Source organism: Colletes latitarsis, chromosome 7 (assembly GCF_051014445.1).
Source record: "Colletes latitarsis isolate SP2378_abdomen chromosome 7, iyColLati1, whole genome shotgun sequence".
Lineage (NCBI taxonomy): Eukaryota > Metazoa > Arthropoda > Insecta > Hymenoptera > Colletidae > Colletes > Colletes latitarsis.
In genome coordinates this window covers 20662388-20684776 of record NC_135140.1, presented here as the reverse complement: position 1 = coordinate 20684776, position 22389 = coordinate 20662388, and the positions used below count along the sequence as shown (strand labels likewise).

Here is a 22389-nt window from a genome sequence, read left to right as displayed (position 1 = left end):
TCGAGAAAATTAAAAAATTTCAAATCGTTCTAAAAAAATTATTTTTAGCTGCAGGGGTCAATTACGATCATTTTTAGTCAATAGACATAACCCCGAAATCCTATCCACTTCCGAGAAAAAAATTCCTTACCGGAAATTGAATTTCTCACCAGAAATGTAGAATCTTATTAAAATATTTTGAATATTAATTGTTTATTAATAGTACCGGACCGGTACTATGGAACGTTTTATGTTTTTTAAAATAAAGGGATCGCCGCCTGAAAGCCACTTTATTTTTTAAATTACTGGAATAAAATATTTATTCTTGTATTCTGCAAAAATGTCTCGTTCCGCGTAATTACGATTGCCTTTGACAGTTGTACGAGGGAAACTCACGGATGCAGTAATAATACTTTGTTTACTTCAGTTGTTTTGTGATAAACGACATAATTCTGTCCGTCTTATATCAGATTTATGTGCAGTGGTTTGAGAAAATATCAGCGTAATCTGAATAAAAAAGTCATTAGGAATAAATATTATTAGAACGGAAATACCTTATTGAAATGGAACGAAATATTTGACGGTTCATCGATGTAGGTTTTGAAAGTGCGAAATTCATTGACCTGTTCCACTGAATCTATGAAATTCAGTGGAACAGGTCACGATATTTCAGACAATGACGACAGTGTGCATTAAACATTAACGTGGAACGAATGGATGATCGTTTTAACTGTGTGCGTTGAAGGTTTCCTCTGCAACGGTGTTGAAATTACAATTATAGACAGTGGTATAGGCTAATGATTCAGTTCATTCACTCGCACTTCTAGACTCGTGCAATATTCAAGGTTGATGCATATGAACCTATTCCAGAGAAAATTTGCACTTATCATAGAGGTTTGTTATCAATCTATGAACGTCTACAAAATACCCCATACATCGTCGGACGGTGTGCAAAACATATTCAACTAGATAATATCTTTTTGCTCGTGCTGGCCACCAGACAGAAAGGCGACCGACATCAATCCACGACTGAAAATAATTTAAAAATATTGTCAAGCAGAGGGAATTGTAAAGGGGAAACGTTTGACCGATAATATGCTTTATTAATTCACGGAAAAATGAAAATAATTTGAAAATATCGTCGAACAGAGCGAATTGTTAAAGGGAAGCGTTTGACCGATAATATGCTTTATTAATTTACGCGACTCGCATCCGGGAACATTTTTCGCTTCGATAAATATTTCACGGGATGCATTTTAAATCGCGACTACGTGTTTCCTCGAGGGTGGTTATTGTTTAATATTTTTCCCGCTATCGAGTTCAGCGGGCAAAATTTAAACAAACGTTGCCGTTTCATGTAAAATTGAAGGACGGAAATTTCGCCGACTTAGGTTTGTAACTATAATTAGATTCCACGCTTACGATACATTTGCGTCTCAACAAATTGTGTTGCCGGAAAGTTGTACACCCCTATATATTAGTGGAAAGTGTAGCCCCATCCTAATAGCAACGTGACAAATATCTCACAACACCTGGTGAAGTAACCGCACGTAGTTGGTGCACCAGTCTTCAACTTGTTCAATTACAATGCGAAGCAGTTTTATCGGACCTTGCAAACGGGAATGCTGAACGCAGACGGTACAACCCAGTATAATTATTCCGCTATCACCGTGTAAACTGGGAAACTGAGTTTCGTTCGCCGCTTGCTGCACGACTGTCACATATGCCTGCCAGCGAGTTATTATTCTGGTCATTTGCTTAACAGAGTTATGCAAAAGCGCGCAACTTCGAGACCCTTGGTGAACGCGGTCGCGTCACGTGCGAATAGCAGCGATTCCTGGTTCGTTGCAAGTATTCCCGAGCAGTTGAAAAGAACTGGTGCAAAAGCCCTTCCTTCGCTTCTAAATTATTCGTTAAGGCGAGTTGTTCTCGTTGATTAGGATCCCTTTTGGGGTGGACGGGTGATATTCTAGGTGAAACTACCGTTTCAATATTAATTCTCTTCTTAGTACAGTAATGATTCGTAAAATGAACGTTCCAGGGTTGGCAAGTTCATTTTTCGTACAGCGGAGGTGAAATTCGTCACCAACAGATGTTCGTACACGGCGATATCGTTGAACCGCCTTTATTTTTTGCCGACAGAAACGTTCAATTTACGAATCACGGTCGAGGGTTCATTTAAAGAATCGTTGCCGTATTTAATTGAAATTGTCTTTGCACGGTTATCGTTCGTAATCGATGCAAATAACTCGAGGCTGTAAAGCTTGACAGGCAGCCAACATTGGCCTCTACAATTAAAACCGCATAGGAAACAGCGGATAATTAAAGAGTTTCGTATCGGATAACTCGGGATTTGAAACAGTTGCACGACGATAAAATAGCTCGAACTTGAAACTGTTGCAAATTCTTTCCCTGGCGCAGCCTTGTTCTTGGCGCGACGCCAGTGGTTGGTTAACCGAGACCGGTGCTCCAAAGATCGTTGTTATCTTTCGGATAGACATTCCGTTGCGGTGGTTTACAACTAGTTAACCGCCAGTGCAACCTGGAAACCGATGTATATAGGGTGTCTCGCTAGATACGGAAGGCCTAATTATCCTTACGACAACAGAGGATAATACAAACTTTGGCCTTTGCAAACCAAGGGGTAGTTAATTTCTAGACTTGAAATTAAACTTTTTGTATTACTTATATAGTATAATTTGCATAAGAATTATTTAGGAATTTAGCGAACAGTCGATGTCCGAATTTGCTGCGGTGATTTGTACGCCCAACCAATCGCAATTAAGTTTATCAAATATTCCTTTAACTTCCACGCACACGCAAAACGCGCTAATTGCGCCCGACTAATAGTTTGCTGAACGGTGTCCTAGATACCCGCAGAATTCTTAATGCAGTCGAGCAATAGCTGGTGCTGGAGTCTGCGTACTCTAACTGCAATGGAAATTCATTTCGAAGATTACCAGAGCCAAAGTCAGCAAGTCACAGAGTGGCGCGCGTAGAGCCAGCTCGCCGAACGTTCGCACGTTCCATGAATCATTCGATTAATCTTCATTCCCGGGGACTCTATAATTCGATTACCGAAAATCAGATTAAGTCGTCAGATTACCACCATATCAGACACCGTAGGGATTCCATCGAGATAGCGTGGATCGATTTTTCGGGGCACACGAGAACGAGGCTGCCGCCAAATTCCCAGGGAGAAGACGAAGAAACAAAATGGAACGAGAAATATTCGATCAACCGATAATCTGACGGGAATTATTTATCGTACGATATATCGGTGTCGTTGGAGTTGAAAATAAATTGACGAGGGGTAAAAATTGAGCAACGAAGGCCTGGTAAAAATCTCCCGAGCTTGCATTCCACCGAGGCTCGGTTACCAAATTGTTTTGCGATCGACGTAGGGGCACGTAACAGCCGTCAGTCATTCGTTGTGCTTCGATTCTAAGTGCGATACGTTGCCAGTAAATAATGGTGATATTCAACTCACAGTAAAATTGGATGGTAACTCGAGCGTAGACAGGTATTCGATACTCAGCGCTCCGGTGCAGCCACAGCATCGACATTATGCTGTGCGGCATGGAATCCGGTAAATGACGCAGAACAGGCTATTTGTACGGACCAGAATCCATCCTCTCTTGCCTGTTCCCTGTTGGCTCCCTTTGTGCGATTACCCCATCGGGAGGCAAGTTGCCGGTTCTATTCGTGGGATTCAAACGAAATCGTTTGTTTCCGCGCGAAGCACGAGTTAACCCGGGAAAATGGTTTCCTTTTAACCGAACGCATAGCAAAAGGGGCGGGTTATTCTTTCCTGGAACTCGGAAACTGGCCTCGCAGTTCAGTTACCAGAGGATTTCTGATAGTCCCAGTTCTTCGACCCACGCTATTCAAGGTCATGAACATCCCCCTCACAGAGGGAGATCACCTTTGCTATCGAGGTCTCCAGAAACACGAGTACTCTCATGACATTTGAGTGTTCGTTGCATTCCCAAGTCGCTCGATCTATAACCTCCTAGATTCGAGAATCAGGAGCATGATCTCTGCCTAGAACATCGCTACCAACAAGTATATTGAACTCCTCCACACCCTCCAGTTTGAGATTTAATATAACTTTTCTAGAGATGTTCCATCCCCGATGGAAGTAGTTGCGTTGCTGGAAAATTGTTGGAACACAAGTGTGGAGAACGGTCGCAGCACGCTTCTACGATCCACAACCGGCGTCTCTCGCCTGTTAACTTCTCCAACGCACGCGTGGTAGCTTCCAAACGGTTCTTTAACTTCGGGGATGTTCGCTGGACCGATCGTCCAGGGTAAATCTCCCCGCAATTTCACCCCCGATACCTGAGACACCGAGGAAGATCCAGGATCGGACCCGTGCGCTCATAATTGGCCGCGTTTAATATCTGCAATTCTAGCGGAGCTACGTAGCCGCGACGGCCGGAAGTTCGTTATTGTACTCGCGCAAAGGTGACCACAATGGAACGGGGCTTCGCGGTCACCTATAGAGAGAAACACCTTTTGACCGGGACTTTCGGTAATTGGCGCGAGTTTGCAGCCCGAGTTTCGTGTTCCTTGAGGATGGCTGCGAAGTTGAGCGCCGACGAGACGGACGACAATTAACACGGATCCGTAACCCCGGAACTTTGTACGTGTCGCCTGCTGGCCGTTCGATGTCAGCCGAATTTTGAAGAAGGATTATTATTGGCCCCTTTGTTCCATGCTTTCCCGCGTAGCTGAAGCCGCTGGATGGAAGCTAGTCTACAGGGGCCGCGGTGCTGTCTTCTTCTGGCCATCGAATCGGAACTACCAAATTTCATGGGCAAAACTTTGCTCTCGGAGCTAGTCGAACTCCAACCGGTCGCTCAAATAGGCTTTTAATTACTACGGTGTCCGTCACTTTAATGAAAGAGGGACTTAAAATTTTTTTTATCAAAATGTAGTTCGATATTAACAAACTCTGAGGCACAGATGAGAGCTGGAGTTAATTCCCAGAAAAATTAAAACACTCTTATGGAGTGAGGATTCTTGCAAGAACCAGGTCGTAAAAAACATGCAGCAATTTCATACTGGTTGTTAAAATAAAACACGGGGTTAATTAACGTGTCGTCTTTTATTGTCTTCTTGTAGCAGTTTTTGCTTCTAAAATTGTAAACATGTATTTCTGTAACCATTGTCGAAGTGGTAGATATTTTTTTATATCCGACCCGTCGTGGATGTTATTTCTGAGTTACGATATCGTCGAGTTTCGCCGCGTTGGGTATTTTCTTGTCGAGCTATTTTAAATTTCGCGTTACGCGTAGATTGCGCGCATAAAGTGTTCTACTTTGTATTGGGCAACAAATAACCACGGTTATTAATATATTTCGCACTGCTGCTTCGACCCGTGTACTCCTTTATTAAACCGAGAATAAAGAATTTATTTACCAGAAGTGGAGCAGTACTAATGCATTTATAGCCAGCGATTAAAATCAGATTCCATTAATTATCGACTCTCGATACGAGCGTATGATAATACAGGAGTTTGAAACCGAATAACTTCTACAATCACTTTTAATGATCAGATGAATTATATCGACCGGAAAACAAATTAATCCGGCTCGAGTTACCCTGTAAAATTATCTTCGCTGATTGGGTCGGAAATTGTTTTGAGGAGACTGTAAAATTCGCCAATCGATAGCTTCTATTATCTGCTTTCCCTGGTTCGTAGCTTCTCTGCAGTTTTGTTGGAAATGCTTCCAAAATAATGTCCAATTCATATTTCCTGTTAGTCGTTCAGACTTATTACATTTGGTGGAGTAAATGTAGCAAGCACAGACTGCACAGCACACATTCGTAAACTCGTTCGATTGATCGAACGTGGAAGACAATTGGCGAGACGCGCGATAATCAGCGACACGCGGTTAATTAATAAAGTCGTCTCACTGGATTCCCCCCCAGCGACGACGCGCCGGGACTTTTCTCACTGTTGACTTTAACGTCGACATCCGAGCTTTCAGCTCGCGATTCCGAATTAACGCGGGTCGCCGATCGAAATGAAAGTAGCACGAACTCATCTGGAAGAGCTTTGTGTTCCGACCCGGCGATCGCGTTGGAGCACGAAAGTCAAATAAATCAAGCGCGTGTGAGTCGAACAATCGACGTGTCGAGCGTGCGGGTGGCTTTGTTGCACCGAACGAACCGCTCCACGCCGCGCGAACGCGCTCGTTTTCTTCCGCAAATCGTTCAAATCGTAAAAGTTGAGCTTAACGAGCTCTCGCCACAATGGAAATTATTCCGCGAGCAAAAATAAATCGAAAACGTGGAATAAAATTTTTTCACTGGATGCTTCGTTCTCGTGAAAATCGATTTCGGAGCTGGTTGGGGCACGCGATTTACCAAAATCGTGCATAACGGTGGCGATGAACGATCCACCTTTTCTTCGCCGATGGCTTCATCGAGGTTCGAACAACCGAGGAAAATATCTTAACGCGATTGCGTACTCAACATAACCATTGCGGTTTCACGACCTCTTTATGGAGTTACGCGATGCTTTTGAAAGTGTCGTCCGGTTTGGCAAGAATACGGGGTTATCAATTTTTTTATGGCACAGTCTTGGGCTTCTCCAGGGTATAACGATAGCTGGCTTTCACGGGGCCGTCTATGCTCTAACGTCGCTGATAAAAATTCCGTGCTCGACGCTGGCTACTCGTCATTTGAGGCATCGAATTTCAATTAGGGCATTGATCGAAGTCCCATAGATTCTCCTATAAAAAAGATAATGGGTCATTCGGTTAAGACCAGAATGAAGAATGTGAACGCGTGTGCGAGGATTTCCAATGATTTCTGAAAAAGATATAAATTGTCGCGACTGAATATTATTTCCATTTAAAATAATTTGTCGTGTCTTGATAGCAGGATGAAATTTTGAATAAATATGAAACATCCGCGATAGATAATAATCGCTGGGAGCGAACCCATTGCTAGTACCTCAGATTGTAATCGATTTTCAAATAAAGCTCCTGGAGGTATGCAACCTGCTGACACTTGCGTGGCGGCCGAGTATAGCGGGGTTGCATACCTTCAGGCGTTAATTCCTTAGTCTGCAGACCACGGCGCCATTGTTTTCCATACTTCGGTCGTGGGTGGGGGGCTAGATGCTGGGGGCAAGCCTGACGACAACCGGCCAATAACATCGCACGTGTAAGTGACTTCGATAAGTCGCATTAAACGGCAAACACATGGAGCTAACCATTATTAGTAGCCCAGATCCTAATCGTTTTACGGGCATAAATGTTACAGAGTGTTCCACCTAAATACATCCTCCAATTATGGCGATATAATCAGCAGCTTGAATCGTATATCATCTTTTAAGGCCATCGATATTTTTTGCATATACGCTAGAATGCCAGAACTGAAAAACAATGCTGGAGGGAATCGTTTTGCATTGTTTAATGGGAGAGGCGATCTATCAGGATCCTGAAATTTGGTTGTCCGCAGAATTCGTGTCGCCATTAAAATGGCAGACAGCTTACGCTGATAATTTGTTTGTTTAGCGAATTATCCTCAACGAAACACGGACACGGTAATGTTCCGGGGTGAATTAATATTAATCACTTTCCATATGTAATTGCGTTCGCCACGGATGCCGTAAATCCGTCGAGTTGGTTATTATTTCGAAACATGTCGTTCTTATATTCCCTCTACTTTGCACCTATTTCTTGTTGAAATATCAAAATGGAGCAGTATCATTTATTCGTTTATTTGAATACAAAAAATTCACAACCCCAAACGATTGAGGAATTCTATTTTCGTTACATTTCGCTTGAACCGCGAGAAAAAGATGGAGGCAGCTGATGACTTCGATTCATATTCTACAATCGGAATAATTTCTTACGCTCGAGTAGATGGAAAAAGTTGACCTCCTCCGATGGAATGATTCGGTTAAGGAATATTTTATAGATGGACAGGTGGTCCCGGATGGACCCATTAGAGATCCGAGAAGAAAATTAATATTAAATATTGATTCCTTTGCAGCATGAAGATCTTTGAGGGCGTATTCTTGAACTTAACTTAATCATTAATTCACCGGTATTTTCCGCAATTTCCATACGCCATCGAAATTTCAGGTCCAACCGTCCGCAGGGCAGAACGCAGTATAAATTTGCGTGTCGAGTTGCATAATCGGCCTCGTTTGTAAATCACGCGAACCTATTTCCCATTCGACCAGCTCCGCACAAGACACGTATGTGCGGCTGGCTTGTTTCAGAGAAGGAATTTGTGGTTGACGAAGGTCCGGGTCGATCCAGATACTGTCGAGCGTTGACTATTCAACACATCGTTAAATATCGATCAGTCAAAATGCCGTGGAACTTTATACCGCGAATTCATTTCTCTCTATAATTACTATGTATTACAAAATCAGAAGAAAACGTGCGTGTCGCGATTTAAAGCTTTCGCGGCCAAAGTTTACGTTAGTCACCCACGAATCAAAGATTGAACTTGAACGTAATCTTAAATTGGCGTCTGCTCGGCTTTGAATCGTAACAAATAAAACCTGAGACATTTAAAACTCACAGGGGTGGTTTTACATCTTAGATAGATCCATATCTACTATAAACGTAACCAAAATTGTAACCGTAGACGACCAGTTTTAGGTTTTAAGTTGTTTTCAAGTTTCCTTCGAAAGATTTTTGAGGAAAAAATTTCCAAGGTACATTCCTCCTTTGTAAATTGAAACCTTTGTTCTGACTTGCACCTACCTAGCAGAAATATTGTGGTAGAACGTCGCTGTGTTTGCATTTTAATAAAAATATCTTCCGTGACTATGCTCGTGCAATATTTTTCTTGATGTCGAGTCATTTTTCCTGTGTGGCTTCAGTTACGTACAATTTCCAATTTTAGGGATGAAAGCACCGCAATGCGCCACTCGCGTACCACCTTTAAACCGCTGGGACACACGCATCACGAGGAGGAACAAGCGATCGAACGCGACACCCAGCTTCACCGAGGCTCCTTCCGCGTCGAATGGAACGCCAAAAGACGTGGAAATTAATTTTTCCAAACGACCGAGAAGCTCCTCGCCACGCGGCAAATCCCCGAGTCCATTTCACAAATAATACAGAAAAGAAAGAGTTCTAACTTTGTCTCTCCGTGAAAATCCTAGCCCCTGCCTTAAGAAGAGAATCCTCGTCTCCGATGAGCTGCTAGGAGATAAGATTTCGACGAACGGTCGTGCAACCGGCTCACCTAAACTTCACCCAAACCAAACACGATATCGCGAAACAACGCCTTGCTTTAAGAACCCCCATAAACCAGAGTACACATCCGATTCGAATGGAGCATAAAACAAACCGTCCCCAGAGGCGTCTTCGCGGGCAAAAATCGCGATCAGCCAGCTGCCGTGTCTCAGCTCGGTGATCGTAAATCGTAATCTTCCAGACATCGCGCGAAAATGGTCTCCTTTGAGGAGCGTTTCAAACGGAAGATATCTAGAATACTTGAAACACCGTCCGAGCAAACGCTTGAAGCATGGACGGCAACTCCTGCCAGACTAACCGCGTCTTTTTTGTAATTCCGTCTTAACGACCGGTAAAGTGAATCCAGTATAACCTGGGCGACAGCAATTCAACATTGGAGATCCTAGATAGATGTTTACTAGCTACTTCGTGCATCCTTGAGTTTAGAATTTTCGAAACGAGGCGTCAAGTGTACGAAACACTCGAATCGAGACAACAGAAAAGCATGGAGGCTCTTAAAATGAGTCTATGACACTGGGAGACATAAATCTTTCGCTAGGAACCCAAACATGTACTGTGCGTCCGCGAGAAATTGGCTAGTGAAAGGAACGCGGGTCTGATTGGTGCCTAGGTCCCCCACTCTAGCTTGCTTGGCGAACCCACGGTCCCATACGTGCGGCGAAAGTGGGGATGGGCGGAGCAAGTACTCCCCTGGTCAACTTCTCACGGACGTGCAGTACAATTTGATCCCCCCAGCGATAGAAATCGATAAAAACCGGACGCCATTGTTGCTTAGCGTCACGCAAAGAACCGTGCTGGAAAAGTAGCGCGTCGATGTCGATGACAAGTGGCTTCTGACGTTATCTCGAACCTGGAAAGGTGTCTCTAAACCGAAGAAAGCGATGGGACGGCTCCTGACACCCCGTTTCGTGGCTGCCAGGGAGGAACGAAAAGGGTGCTTTCAAGTTTACTACCTGTTGGCGGTATTTAATGGGTCCTGGAACACCCGCGTGTCTTTCGGCTGTTTGCGGCCGGTGATCGTGTTCGTGAACGTTCGCTGCTTTGTTTCGTTGCCTCGGTTCGGAAAGCCGGGGAATTAATTGGCGCGAAAATTTAAACTTACCGCGAGTGAAATTGCATGGGTCGACGAAAGTGGATTATGGGAGAAGAATTGCGCTCGATGAATTTGATTACGCAGGTAGGTTGGATTATCGTTCGCGTAGCCGGTTAAAATAATCGTTCGCGCCTTCGAAGCACATTTCCAGTCCGGGAACTCTGACGGTTGCGGGTGGGCGCGATATTATAGGACGGTGGGTCCTATTTTATCGCAAATTAGATTTAATCGACCAACTTTGGTAATCTTGTTAATCCCCGGGAGAATTCGTTCGCTAGCTGTACGTTTCGCACGGCCGCGGTTTGCTGTTCGATCATGTTCGGGATTTAATTATTGTTGCGACAGTAAAAGAACGCACTGCCCTGCAGTCATTTATCACGCACTACTGCATTCGCGTTGGCGGGTAATTATAACGTTAGCTTCCAGGGGTAGTTCCCAAAATACGTGTAATCTAAAGTTAAAATTTTCCAGGCATGTCGATCATTATTATTGTTGTTGTTATTGCTACTGCTGTGGTGGTAGTGGTTGTTGTTGTTGTAATACATTACACAAATTCATCAAATAGTATTACAAACTGTAATACTATTGTCGTTTTAGTAAATGGCGGTATAAAGTCCGCCTTTTATTTGGTCGAAAACGCAGCCGAAATAAAACGGGAGTTCGACCCAGCGCAGAGTATTATAGATTGATCAGCGGCTTTTCGGTGCACCGCGACAGAAGCAATCCGACGTCTCCCAGCGGTAAAGGTGAAACGATTCATGATGCAAAGGTTCGCAAAGCTCGCAAAGTGTCACGGCCTCCGACGTATCGATCAGTCCGACTGAATGCCGCGAAAGTAGCACGCCCTGCAGCCTGCACGCGCTGTTCTGGTCTATTTTTTTCGTGTCCGTGAATACAAACGACGCGGTGCACGACGTTGGATGGGAAAAGTCAGCGGCATCGGATAAACACGATTTCGAGGGAACCTGAATCCAGACTAACACGTTAATGGTGCACGCGTCACGGGGAGTCTCGAATTTTTACGGTGGCCTATTGTGCTCCTTGTCACTTGGATTCATGGCTTTTCGGGGCTAGAATGATGTATCGCTACCTGACACCTCTGTCGCGTACGGTTTCATCGGAGGAAGGAGACTGGGAGGAATAGCGACTGCAGTGGCGGCCATTTGCTTACAAATCATATTTTTATTTTTTAAATTTCGCACGTTGCTCTGGGAAGCTTGTGAAAATATTTAAACCGCATTATTTAACAGCTCCGACCTTCCCCGTGTTTAAGGGGACCCCCTCTGAATCGTTCAGTTATCCAATCGAAAACGACTCGCAGTTATCCGAGCATTGCTGTATCTTGTAGTCTAGTAGATCCTCGATGGGCAAACGACGAAATTAAATGCGCCTCCCATTGAAATCCCACTTCAGGAATTCACAAGATTCGTTTAATCATTCATAGAGACGTTTATTAAGGGATACATCTACCTTAGCTGCCAGACAATATTTCATGATCTGTTAAATTATACCAAGCTGGAATGGACGATGATGGATTCAGCAAATTAATTCTAAACTGTACCGGTTCGAAACATCTATTATTTATGAACTTGGAATCGCTCAAAGTTGATACAGCTCGAAACTTATCTTTCAGACAACTCTGGAACTCCAGTAGTAGTCACAATAGAGAGTCGAGCTCCGAGAGACTAGCATTATTTCGATATGAAGATGTAGCTTTTAGTAATTTCACGGTATCAAATGCAGGAAACTTGTTACGTTACATAATTAGATTTGTGTAAAAAGTGGAATAAACGTAATAAGCAGTAGCTTAAGTTATTTCTATTGTTAATAGAAACACGTACGAATTTATTGGCTCGGTTGTGGCTGGGCTCACCACTCTCGGTCGGAGTGCAGAAAACAATGGCTTTGTGGTTTGCAGACTAAGGAATTGGCACTTGGAAATGTGCAATCCGTTGTATCGTCTCTAACAATGCCAACAAGAAATTTAAAAATCTTTCTCCACGTTCGAACAAATGTTCGAATACATTTAAGCGGAAGATAAACGACGAAGGAAATCGGCGTCCGTCAACTCGAAAGTTAGCGTCGTGTAATTTATGATCTTCGGCGGTTTTAATTTCGCAGATAAGAAAAATCTCTGGGGAACTGCGAACCACACTGCGAGTGATTGATACGAGTGGAAAGGAAACGAATTAATGCAGTCGGCACGATTTCTCTGAAGCAAATTGATTTACGCTGGATTCTTTTCTAATGAAAGTTATTACTTCCGCTTCCTGGTGACTAAATTTCTGTCACCCTTCGAAGAACGAGCTGTCGGTAAAAAAGTTTCTCGTAAGCCTTGTCAAAATTTACATTGTTACAAACTTTGTACAGAGAGTACGCGAATCTCGACGTGAAAACTTTTACTCTTGTTACTGTGGGCGACACCTACCACGCTCGCCACCAGAGGGACACCCAACAGTTGCCTTTCTCGCAAGTGCTCGAAATCCAACGACATACTCATTAATACCGATACGTGTTAATTTCTAAGCGTGTTTTCGTCGGTGGACCCTGCTGGGAGAAGTTGGTAGAGAAGAAGTGTGATGCGCCAGGACGCCGTGGAGGATCGTACCCGATATTATGCACGGCGTGGATCTCCGTTCGTGCACCGGAAGTGCCTCTATTTGCCGGGATGTTTGCTTATCTCGTTTCCACTCGAGCTTCGCGACTTTTAGCCGACTGTTCCCAGACCCGAGTAGAATGTGCTGTCTGGGAGCCCGGAGTAGTCGTAAATGCGCGTAATAAGCGTGGCGGACTATACGGTTGGAGGATATTTGCGTAGGATAATGCGACGGTCGTCCGTTGGCATCAGCGAGAAGCTCTCGTGCCGATACGAAGACGTACCGAACGAATGTCATTGTTGCTATAGCTGTGTACATAGTTACATAATGGAAACGACCGTGTACAATGTTACGGAACTCCGTTGCGGACCGGTTCTGCGATAAATTACATCGATGCATAGCAATAACAAAGACGAGGATGTACCTTTATCGTCAGCCTCGCTATTCTTAACGATCCGCGCGCCACGGCAAGGCGGCTGCTCGACTCGTAAACGAAGTCTAAACTTCCGAAATGAAAATTAATGCTTCCGCGAACGTTACGCTCGCACGACCGTGAAACGTACGTCGAGTTCCGGACGATAAAACTGTGGTTGTTACAGCGGCAGAAGTTCGTTCGCGCTAAATATTTTTCCCCGACAATTTCCAGGCCTCCGGCTGGAGTTCGTGGACCGCGAGAAATCAGGGTTGCCCGGAAGGCTCACCGACTCTTTGCTAACTGCAGTTTCTAGGATTGGCTCTGCTGCACCGAGTCGATCTATTGCTTCGGAATCTCCAAGCTTCAATGATTCGTAAATTGAACCTTTCTGTCAACAAAAAATAAACGCGACTCCGAAGCTTGATCGAGTTTCGCTTCCACAGGCTAACATGTTCATTTTACGAATCATTACTGTAGCAGTGATCACCGAGCTTGTGTTGGACCAATGTTCCTCTAACTCCTGCAGCCTCGTAGACGCTAATGACGATGATCAATGATGAGCCACTCGATGTAGTAGCAGTATTATCCCATGTCGGCTGCCGATACTTATTACCCGTGTCTATCTTCAATTTGGAGTATCGCTTAATGACATCCATCGTCCATTTGCGATACTCGTCGCAGGACGTCTAATACCGATACCTCTTACTGACATCGGGGGATGCCACTTAGCGGTGATTTATAGTATCTGTTAGACGATGAATCCATTTTCCCCGAGCCAGATAGAGGCTGTTCTCTGTTTAACGACAGCCAACGCCTAGTCGAAACGTACGCGTATTGAAACGTGCATCCCCAGGAGAAGCGACTAACTTTGGAAAGCCACGTGTCTTGCAACAATGAAACAAGTAGCTTAAGAGGTTGAAAGCTCCGTTCCCATTATTGTCGGATAAACCAGTGGCTTCCCTACTGCCCGGGGTAGCTTCTTGTCTCTCCGAGACGGCGACAATGCATATTCCACCCCCCGGATGGTTCGCTTCAAATGTTCCTTACTTTCGCTTGTTATTTGTATTACGAACCGTTAAGCCGTTTCCACCATTTTTGTCCTCTTCTTTGTTTATTGTTATTCGTCTAATTAATTAATGTGGCCGTTAATTGGCAGAATGCACAGGTAGCACCGACGCAGGTTACGAAGTAAAAGTCATGGTGATTGTTCGTGATATTTGGTGGGACGGTGCATTTATGCTGATAATGAATAATTAACTCGTTTATCGGTTCTTCTCATCGTGGCTGCGATCCACATTATGTTTCCGCATCAATTTCGATCCAAACATTAATTAATGACTGCTGTCACGTTGAATTAAGCAACGTTGATGGCTCTATTTACTACTGTTTGACTAAGATTAATTTGTTTCCTTGTTTTCCACGATATTTACCATACTTGTTTTCGTTTTTCACTAATATTTTATTATTCTAGAAAATTCTGGTACGTTCAGCATTACAGTAATGATTCTTAAAATGAACGTCGCCTCTGAAATGTTCATCTTTCGTACAGTGGAGGCAAGATTCGACACCAGCCATGTTCAACTTACATTACATTTTAGGAATCATCACTGTATTTGTTAAAAGTACATCAAAATTAAGTGACTTTATAGAAATTCGTAGAACCACGTTGCAATAAAATTACCATAAAACGATGAGAATCGTTAAAAACATGTCGAAATTATGAATGGATACGCGCAATGAGCTCTGCAAAATTACCTTGGTTAAACATAGGGGAATTAAACGTCGTCAACAACGGAAAAACGATAATGCCGCGGATGTTAAACATTCAAGACCGACAGACGCGGAATTACGTAGGCGGTAGAAGGGGATAAAATAAAGTGGAACATTTGTGGAACAATTTAATGTTGATTCCGAAACGATCACTTTTGTTTCCGTCCTGTAACCGATAAACGGTATCGCCATCATGATCAATAGCACGTCGGGATGCCTGACGTTTCGATTAATTCTGGTTTTAATTACGCGCGACCATTGCTCCAGTTTTATCCCGTAACCAGTAAATGCAATTATTGGCACTTCCATGGTACCCTTGAGGCACGGCAAACCGAGGGAAATTTATCCCACTTTCCTACGAGAGGATTTGATTTCGCGTTTTTCCGCCGGGATGCATCCGTCGTTTATTTATCGATGCTGTTTCGATCGATCATCGTATTTGCGCGCACAAACGCATGATTTCGGGCCTGTCCAAGATATACACACCAAGAACTCGTATCCTTTCCCGTGGAGGGTACGAGGATACTTCGTAGAAAATGGAGCACATCGAGTGGGTAACATCAAACTTCCTCTAAATACGATTTGAACGCGGAATTACAGCAAATAACGAGCCTTTGAAAGAATCAGCATTTAGATAGAGTATTTAGAGAAGAAAATAGGACGGGTCGGGCGCTCTAATACCACCGTGACTCGATTCTGCGAGACTTCCACCGTCGGTAAAATGTTCTGTGGATTTGCAAGAGTCCGCGGTAACTGTTCGTCGAAGACGAAACGTGCATTTAATGGGGCACTCTATGGTTCGAGCAAAACTGCATCCAGGTTACAGGACGAAGTTATCAAACTTGCGTTTCAACTCTGAAACAAAGGTTTCTGGGAATGCAAAGTGGCGAAAGGATTTTTTCCACGAACGAAATAACCGAGGGGTGGGTTGTTGTTTGTTAACAATCGACGTAGAAAACTATGGGGGGAGGCTGGAAGTAAAACGAGTCGAGCGTAAAGTAGATTAAAAGTGGAACCGAGTAAAAAATACATTTATCGAGCAGAGAACTTCCTCAAAGGGCAGAGTGAAATTTACTTACTCCCGTCCTAGGATTAACCAAGGAAACTCGTTTCGCGAAAGTTGGTGCAAGGTTCGATTACTTTTGCAGTTAGCTCCCGTCTCCAATCAAACCGTCACGGTTATCGCGAGAGATTGTCACCCCAGGAACCAAAGAGCACCGCACACTCGCCAACCACGGTGGTGATACGTCTAAAATAAACGAAAAACGAAAGAACGAGTTATTTTTTTCAAATACCGACCAAGATATCGATCGATCTTCTGGTAAAGCTTTGTTTGGACCAAATGTATATTTCCTGCGTTTACTTGGTGACGTTCTATCCACCCAATCTGGAGCTCGACTTCCGACTAGTATTGCAACCACTATATCAACCCCTAAAGCAATTTACGAGCAGTGGATCCTATTTGAAACGCTTAACAATTCGGGCCAATTTCGTTCGGAAAAAAGCTCCCTGGGCAAAGGGTTGAGCCCTGCGTCACGCGCCGGCCATGAAGCTCGTTTAAACCGACACCGTGAAATCCTAGGATTTCGTAAAGCATACCGAGGGCCAGCGGCGGCTCGTAAACATGTATTAGGCGGAAAGGGGACGTGCGTCGCGTGTCAATTCGGTTCAGTTTCGGCGATTAGCCTGAAAAAATGGGAGTCTACTATTCGCGAATCAGCGCGATAAGGCGCACAAACGACACGACCGCGTTTTACCGCCTAATTATGGTCTCGCGTCGACTTCTGATTGTCGTTCCGGGTTACTCGGTCAATTTACGATCGCCGGGCAACCGTGTTATTCCGTCGAGCGAATAGCTATGTACACCGACGGTAACATGAAACGCGTGCACACCAGGGACTGATAATTTCCGTCGGGGGGGAAAACTCGATCCCGCGTCGGAGAAATTGCACGTTCTGGAGTCAAATGCTGTTGCACACCGTTACCCTATTTCCCCCCGTCGACGCGGTGCACGATTCGTTTCTTTGGATTAGCTGGGCTCGCGAGCAAACGGAGAGGGAATTGAATTCTTGCAGTCGACGCGCGATAGTATGGCTGCCAAGGTCGTCGAGCGGCCGTTCCCCCACCACGCTCCACGTAGGCACGGAACTCCCAGATAGAGGTTTCATAAACGGAACTACGATTATAGGCGAGGTTAAAGGAATTCAAACAAATTTTTATTATCCGCGACACGGTGGAAATTTACGTTTAAATCGGGAATAATAAATGTTGAATTATCCGGTCGGTCATATTACGATAGAATTCGTCTGTCCTAATTGCCGACACAATTGGTTTCACTGACAATTAAGTAAGAAATTCTGTTGCACTTCCGTGACAAACATTGCCTCGTTACACAGTTCGAGTTTACATAAATGTAATGAGCGCATTGCGAAGCGCTCGCGGTCCCGTTTCGAGAACAAAGAATTTATTGGCAGAGGGAGTCCGTGGACCGTGAAACAGTTAATTACCAGTTAATGTATTAGAGAGTACAAAGCAAACTAGCTAATTACTGCAAACTAGTTAATTTTAGTAAACTAGTTACGCCGTTGCCACTCGTTCCTTTGGCCCAGAATGACAATCGCGCGCCACTGTGCCGTCGGAAATTTCGTTTGTCTCGATTGTCTGGGAAAAATCGACGAGCTATGATGTCAACCGTTTTATGTGAACAATTTAATTTCTGGATCGGTTGTTCAGCGCGAGAAATGTGTACGAGTAAATTGCTTTTCGCTATATTGAGCTGCTAATTTGTTATAGTAATTTGCAAAACGTTGAAAGAAGATTCAATTTTGAAATTGAAGAACTGGTTCTAGCTAGCTCAAACGCACCATTATTGAAACTCTTTGAAGTTATGTTTGGCTACGTTAGACGCAGAAAGTTTAAAACGCAATTAGATAATCAGTATGTTATGATACGTATCCTTTCTCGGAACAAAGCGACGCGTACAGTAAAGTAATAATAGTCAAATTATCAAAGTTTGCACGTCTATTAGTATAATTTATGGTATCCCCTTTGACGAAGTTCACTGTTTTGCAAAATTCTGAAACCTTTATTTGTTTTCACGTGAGTGAAGATGATAAAAAATGGAATCGTTTTTAATAGTTATTGAAAACGGAATATCATTCTTTCAAAATCAGTTGAATTTAATATTGCAAAGTGAAGCCATTCCACCGCTCAAGAATTTCCTTTCAAACGCGTGCATCAAGCGTTTCCTTTGATCGTCCAGAGTTCAATCGATTACGACTGGCCAACATGCGGCTTCCAATTAATAGATTCGTTTGGTCAGGTTTTATCTAGATTGAATCTTGTGAGATTGACATCATTGCAGTTTAGAAGGTCTGACTAAACTTTAGCTCGCCACATTCTAAATCTAAAGTATTCATTAATAAAACTGAAATATTTTTATATTTTTCATTTCATATCTTCCAATAGAGTGTAACCAATGCATCCAATAAATCTAAACTCGACCATGAACGTACAACTTTCAACTTTTCAAAAACTACTCAAATAATATACAATCAAAAATAGTCCGAACAAGACCGAGTTCTTTTTATAATAAGAATTACACAAAATTTGGTTTAGGCGGTGGTGATGATACCGTTATTTTTATAGCTAGTTGCACGTTGTCAAAAACTATATTTCGAGTTTCACGTTCATTCGAGTATTCCACTTGCTTCGCCGACGCAGCAAAAATAAATGGGGCGGTTTGGTATATCGAGCTTTAAAGTACACGCGTCGTGGAATATTTTTCTACTGCCATTAAGCCAGCGTACGCTCGCACGAGCACGTCGTTCGCCATCGCCGGGGTTTTCTTTATTGCGATACAATTTCGTCTTATCTTGATCGATTGCTTTCCTCCATTATGCACGTGCGCACGTGAGCTATGAAACACGTTCTCCGGAGAAACGTGGTTAGCCGACCGAGTTATGACCGCATTCCGGAGCGATCGTCGAGCGCCGAGTAAATTTCATCGAGGATCAGCCGCGCACTTCCGGCCGAAATTCACCGAACGCAACAGAAATTACGACTGCATCGAGTGCATCGCGTGCAACCACGCGCAATAAAACGTCAATCCGAGCACGCGCTCGTGCGCGCACGTTTCTTCGAGTTCGCACGTTTCTAGCTGCGTTTCATCAAACTACTTATCTTGCTTCTCCATTTTCAAGTTGTTGCCCCGTTTTCTTATTTTTATTTCTCCTCCTTCCTTTCAACGACTACTCGCGCGCTGCACGATTTTTCAAGCCGTCGATAGGAATCTTTAATTGCGGCAGTGAGCCTCGTCCAATTTCATTTTTCCTTCGAAAGGAAATCTTCCACTTAAAGTCCCAACGCACGGAGAACAATTTAGATTTGGATGAAATATCGCTCTGGGGCGTAACGCGAAACTGACTAATTCACGAAACGCACGTTACCACCCAGGACCTAGTCAGAGAAAAACTTATTTGCAAGAAGTAAATCTAGATAGTTTAAAATTATGGAAGATGATTCCTCGTCTAAAAATACACAAAATGTATATATTACGCTTTTTTCATACGGTCCTTACTTTTGTTTGAAAATCGATTCTAAACCTCGGGTGTGCGCACAGTCAACGTTGGCGCAACAGCGGTTCCCAATCGCGAACGCCACACAGTTTGCACACCCATTTTTTCAGTAACGGAGCCGCATAGGAAAAAATTTCATTGCACGTTTTCGAACCACTTTTGAACGACGAGTTTCCCCTCCCGTAGGGCGTGGCCTGAAAATTCGATGGCGTAGGCGCTGAGACCGCAACAAACAACTCCACCGCGGCGAGAATTTCGCAGGAAAAATTTCCGCGTCCGAGAGACTAATCTAATAGCCGTTGCACGGTCACGTCAACAGAAAGTCATGCCTTATCACAGCGGCTCGAGCGTCGTGGTAAGCTCTGCTTTTTTATCCAGACAAATGCTGTACAAAAATGTCTCCGAACAAAAATTTTACGCTGCTCTTATTACTCGTCTGCAGATTTGCGGCCCTGTTGTCCGACGACGGGCCGACGAGACGGATTCGTGACTCGCGATATCGATAATCTACCGTGAAGCATGTTCACGTGCCGCGATTAAACGTCCTGCGTCTGACAATTGGCCGATTTCGATACCGTTCCGGTCAAATTGCGCCGCGGTGAGTTTCGCGGGTTATCGATGTACTTATGCGTTACTGCTGGCTATTATTTCGACCTCCCCACCTCAAACCTCCTCCCTATCCGTTCGGACGACACGTTTGCTGAGCTTTGCTTGTTATTCGAAATAATACTCTGCAGTGTAAATTGCAATTTTCGCGTGTTTAATTATACTAAAGCGGGAGGAGGGGAGGGTCAGAAGCGAGACGAACATTTTCCAATTAAACCGGGTTTAAAATGAAGGGTACTACAGATACGAACGAACCCTATAATATTGCAGATGAGTGGTAGCTTTCGTAAAAATAAGGCTATCGTCTTTAAGATGTCTAACCAATAGTTGTGGTTAAACGATAATTACAAATAGAACGACACAAAGCCACTTCCCATCGCGATTTAAAAATAATTACCACCGATGTCGAAAGTGATTAGAGTTACCCGCAACGGTTCGACGTAACAAGTGGCGCTACAATATTATCTACTTTAACGCATCACCGTTCGAACGTAAGGGGGTCAGACATCGTTAACATTCGTTGTCGCACCAGGCGAGCACGCTCGTGTTGAAACGTATCTTCTTCTGCATCTTTGCAACCCGGCTACGCTTACTACCCCTTTTTTTACGTGGGGAAATCCTCATATACACCCCTTCCCCTCCCCCCTATTTAGGGACATTTATTCCCAAACATCTTCAGTGTGGGAACGAAATAAACGAAAGAAGGAACAGTTAAGTCAAATTCTGGTATTAAAACCTGACCTAGTAACAGTAATAGGTGGATAGGTTATGATAAATGTAGTGGAACAAAGGATTTGACGGCACGTTTAACGAGACATAGGTTAGATCAAGTATCTAAATTTATGCATGGAGTTAATATATTATTCTCACGAACTCTCATAGCAGACGATGCAATCGCTTCGTTTCCACGGCTATAACGCATCCCCTAGCGCCATTTAATTATCCAGAATCATTCTAATCTGAGGAAGTCGCGACACGACCGATAGCATCGCACGACGCGTGGTCGTCCCCACTCCGCGTCGCGCGTCACGTGACTCATTAGTGGAAGAGGCCATTCTACACGATATTTCGTGACAAATGAATTATAATATTTACCCACAACACCACCCCCTTCACCCCTGTTTCTCTCTATCCCTTTCGCCTGGTTTGCTCTCGATCCCCTTTGTCAGGGACACGGGAGACCAGCCCAGTCCTCGCTTGGATATTTATTCGACGTTCACCGCGAACTCGTTGGACCGGAAGTCGGTCATCGAGTTTCATTAAAACTGTCATTTCGTTGGCCGGTGCTTCGCGGCCGACACAGAGCCACACCGCTTGGAAAATATTTGCCGGCTGTCCCTTTGTCGCTTTTGTCTCGTCGCCATTTTATGCCCATAATTTCCTCTTTACGCGCTAATGTGTCACACGGCGCATCACTCGATAATTAATGTCGCGCGTTCTGTCGCGCGGAAAATGCCTGTTCCGATCGCCGGTTTTGATTTGGTACGCGCAACTGGCGGGAATTAACACTGCGGACGCTCGAATCGATTTCGCGCGCTTTTTTCCACCGTCGTCGATGGCTGTTTCCGGTCCTCGTTAAGGAGGGAGTCCCATTAGGAAGGCGATTATTGTAACTATTGGAATTTTTTTTTTTTAACGCGATCATCGTGGAATACAAATCAAAAGTCTTATACAGGGCGTTCGGCCACCCCGAACTTTTTAACGAAGCCTCCATCAACAAATTGGTATTCTTGATTTTCGTCATATTTTGGCCTCTAGAATAACCCATTAAAATTTTTCCCAGGAGTGGCCGAACACCCTGTATATAACACGATACAACTCTCAATTCCTTTTAGGTCAAACCTTTTTCCTTCTACCTATACCTTTCCTTGGCCTACCAGGCGTATAAATTTCGCGACCGCGTAAAACCCGAACGTCGGATCCGAGCGTTAGCCACGTTAAACTTGTAATCTTCTAATCTGGTTTAGTAATGAAGTTATATCAGGGAACTATAAGTTATTGACCTAACTCGTACTAGAACAATTTGTCACCTCCTCCGGATACGCAGTAATTACTTCGAAACTAGTAGTGATTTCGCTTCTAAGATTAAGAATACGCGACACTCGTAATAACGAAC

The 22389-nt window shown here is 43.9% G+C and overlaps 1 protein-coding gene across 2 annotated transcripts in view; it reads left to right on the top strand.

Annotated features, from left to right (window-relative positions):
* The window catches only part of LOC143343703 (uncharacterized), a 198483-nt gene that overhangs the window by 22614 nt on the left and 153480 nt on the right, over positions 1-22389 (top strand). The window contains exon 1 of one of the 2 annotated variants that reach the window (XM_076768865.1): positions 10339-10396. The exons of the other annotated variant lie outside the window; for it this stretch is intronic. The gene's annotated coding sequence lies outside the window, so the exon portion shown is untranslated. Of the gene's footprint in view, positions 1-10338; positions 10397-22389 lie in introns of those variants that run through there. 2 annotated transcript variants of the gene reach the window in all.